The 3,853-nt window shown below is 36.1% G+C and overlaps 1 long non-coding RNA gene across 1 annotated transcript in view; it reads left to right on the top strand.

The window, feature by feature from the left end:
- LOC103272918 overlaps positions 1–3,094 on the top strand; it is an 11,650-nt gene extending 8,556 nt beyond the window's left edge. The window contains exons 3-4 of the long non-coding RNA XR_505156.1: positions 2,461–2,576; positions 2,684–3,094. This is a non-coding gene — a long non-coding RNA (uncharacterized LOC103272918). The remainder of the gene's footprint in view (positions 1–2,460; positions 2,577–2,683) is intronic.
- Positions 3,095–3,853: the final 759 nt, after the last annotated feature.

Raw genomic sequence — 3,853 nt, 5'->3', positions numbered from 1 at the left:
CAGCCTCGACCTGCTGGGCTCCGGCGATCCTTCCGCCTCAGCCTTCCGAGTAGCCGGAATTACAGGCGCACGCTACCATGGCTGGCTGATTTTTTGATTTATTGTAGAGATGAGGTCTCGCTGCCCAGGCGGGTCTCGAACCCACGGGCTCAGGCAATCCACTCGCTTCAGCCTCCCAAAGGCGCGGGATTACAGGCTGAGCCACCGAGCCCAGCTAAAGGTTTTTAATCGGTCATAAATGCTATAGATATCATTGCATTACTTAGGAAGATAAAATGAGCACACATTTTTAAAAGATACATATAAGAAAATCATGTTTGCTTGTGGCAAAGTTACTCTTCTCTTTTCCAGGTCTTTCCTCTCTCCTACACTATAGTAATTTATTGGGCCTTGTTAAAAAAAAATAGTGGACTGCCCAACTGCAATGTTAATAATAGCCATTGATGCTTCTTGATTTGAATCCAGGAACTCATGTTGAAAAGTGGCTTCATTCTTCACTATTTAGTTAAAGTGCAGTCTGCCTTTGCTCATGGAATAAAGCATCTAGGTCAATGTAGGGAAGCAACACCAACAAACACAAACACAAATCAGTCATGCCAATTGCCTGGCGTTCTGTGGATGTGGCACTCAGCTGATAGACCAAATGTTCTGCATTCAACTTGCTGTTGTAGAGCTCCTACTACACCTGCTTAATGCTACAACGTAGATGTGCTCAAAATGGGATCCCTGGACCACCAGCAGCAGCACCTAGAAACTGTTAGAAATGCAAATTCTCTGCCTAGTTCAGACCTACTGAATTAGAAACTCTGTGGGTGGGACCCAGCAATTTGTATTTTAACAAGTCTTCCACGTTATTCTGATACACTTTAACATTCAAAAACCACTGTGACATCAATTATTTAAATAGTCTAAAAAGAAGTAAAAGTAACTGTCCCATGTGATAACCCAGAGCCTCACCTAATTATTTGATTAAGTCCTTTAAAAATATACCTAACAAAATGCAGTTTATTAAAATATAGCCCCTGAGAAAACTGGGTTCAGCGATGCTTTTTTTTGTTTTCTGTGCAGTGTTCTTTTCCCCCATCCTTTTGAAATCAGTGAAAACTATATAAGTTGGGTTTGCCTATTGAATTCAGCGATTGTGTATGTATAGTAGCAACTATTGTCAGTTGTAAATTATTACATATTAGTTTCTTTTTACATCAGACACACCAGTGGTTTTAAGTTCTTGATTCCCTTAACAAAACACACCAGCTCTCACTTAAGGCTTTCTTGGGTTTATAATCCCCAGTGATACCAGTGAAATGTGGAATGCTTGAGGAGTGATTTTGAAACTTTTCCTACTGATTCAGCAAAACCCTCTAGCTACAAAATGTTACAGGAAGATTTTACAGCTCAGATACCACTAAGTTGGAGGAAAAACTAGAAAAGGCAGAATCTTGAACAAATTTTTAATATGTAATCTTATGAAAACTTAATATTTTAGAGGGAAACCATCAAATATCTTGCTGTAAATCTATTTAACCAACGCATAAACTATTCATTATTTTGTGAATTAGATGGTTTTATCACAGAAATATTTGAGGATGTGTGTTAAAGGTAAAATAAATTCTGATTAGATATGAACTTGTTTTCTGGTCTGGTCCTCTGAGGTTGAATGAGTACTGAACAGGACTCAATTTGCTTTCTACATTCATTCAATGCTGTCTCTAAGAAGCAGCTTGTCTTTTGCCTCCTTTTTATGATACGAGCGCCACCTAGAGTACATTCTAGGAACTCCCTTTAAACTAAAACACTCTTCTGAAAATTGCCTTTTGGAACTCTGTCCTTCCTTAAACAAGTAGCAATTGTATTTTAAGGGAGAAAACAAAGATCTTCATCTTCAGATACTATACCAAGGTCAAGTTTGCTAGTCAGAAAGTTTCTTAAATCTTTCATTTACTTGATTAATTTACTCCATTAATCATGTGCTAGAATGATGGCATCACTTTATCATAAGGTTTTGTCTATAGATATACAGTTATTTCTTCAAAGTGTATTTTATACCAATTTGATTAACCCAACCACATTAAATGTCCTCTGTATATTAACTAAAGGAATGATGAGAACATTACTTATCTCTTCTCATTACATCTTGTGAATCGATTTCAAATCTTTGGGTGTGTTGTGACATTGTGACATAAAATTAAATATCATATTGGTATTTGATTTTTGAGAAGCTACTTAAGGAAACAAACATAATCTAGAACAGCTATCTTGGGTCTGAATGGTAACATTTTCCTGTCTGTTGACTTTTCAATCATAGAACAGTTGCTATTGACCGCTTTACCATGTTGCTTAGTGAAGAGAGGATGCTAATTTCTGGGGTCACCACTTTATTTTTACATGTATAATTTTTATCATAAAATACTCTTTGTCACAATGAAATCTGACTTCTCCCCAATTATTTCATTTGTTTAGCTTATCCAACGAAAGTATTAACATATACATTAACAACGTCGAAAGTAGCCTACTTTAAGCGAAAATATGCAGAAGAAGAAGATTTACATCAAGATTACCATGGGTATTTTCCAAAAGTAAGAATTTACTTATTATTTTTTTATTTTTATAAACATTGTAATAGCAATAAGCTATATTTTTCATTTTTCTGAATGTAGACTCAATGACTGTGTTTGCTTTCTAGCACCTGATATTACCTGAGGACAGGACTTGCATTCTCAAGCTTTCTCTGGAGAAGCTCAGGTTTCTTGAAGACCCAGAAACCTACTTAAGAAGGTCTGTGTTAATTAACAATTTGCTGAGGAAGATACATCTAGAGACGGAGAAAGAGAGCTATGAATACTTTAAAGAAGCCCCCTGTTATAAGACTGCTTATTCTGATACAAGAAAACGGCTGAAGTTTATGGTACAGGAATGCTGTTCTCAGTCTCTCTATTACGAAGAGCTGCATTCGTATCATATTGTGCCTTATGCTTCGGAGAATGCCATTTATGGAATGGGCTACACTAGCAGCCACTTGGAGCAAAATTCTCAGTTGCTTATTTACAAAATGAATTAAAGTAACTGTTAAGTCCATTGATACTTTGTTTCTAAATGCCTGAATTGTTTATAGTGAAGATGTTAATATAAGGCACTAGTTACCAGTGCATTTGATATCAAAGATGAGATGCATGCTGAACTGATTTGAGAGAACCATGGTTATTACTCAACGGTCCTCAGTATCATCAAATTGAATTGAAAATATGTTCACATATTATAAAGCAGTGAATTAGTTCTTTAGAAGCAAAGTTTTTTTTTTCAGATAAGGTGTGTAGGAAGGGACCTATATCAAGCTGTTATACAGATTTAAACTTTTCTTTTAAACCCTCTATTTCTAAATTCTGCCAATCTTAGTGGAAAGTAACAAAAAGTAACAGATGAAGTTGATAATGCCATTCATGACCCTGAGGATTAAGGGTGGAACAAATTTAGTTATCTGTCAATGACAAGAGGAAGGGTTGATTCTCGCTAAAGTGCTTTGGTTTGTCACGCATTGTGCCAAATAGTTGTTTGACATCATTCTTCTTTTACCATTAGTAGCAGCTCAAGATGGGGCAAGCATACACTGCAACTTAACTGCTGAATGTAACAACCGATTACTCCAAACTGATTCACTTTACTTTTTTTTTTTTTTGAGGGGGTGGAAGTCTTAATAGACTTTTCTCTCTAAAAGTGACATTCAATGAAATAGCCTTGCAGATCTGCTTATCTCTAAGTTCTACGGGTTGGTTAAAATCTGTGGTGGGCCTTTAGTTAGAAGTTGGTTTTATTTATGATGCCATTTAAAAAAAATAGACTGTGAAGCTCAGGAAAA

This window comes from Carlito syrichta, unplaced genomic scaffold (assembly GCF_000164805.1).
Source record: "Carlito syrichta isolate Samal-C Ts95f unplaced genomic scaffold, Tarsius_syrichta-2.0.1 Scaffold313381, whole genome shotgun sequence".
NCBI lineage: Eukaryota > Metazoa > Chordata > Mammalia > Primates > Tarsiidae > Carlito > Carlito syrichta.
Note: the sequence above shows the minus strand (reverse complement) of the source record. Positions and strands in the feature narration are given on the sequence as shown.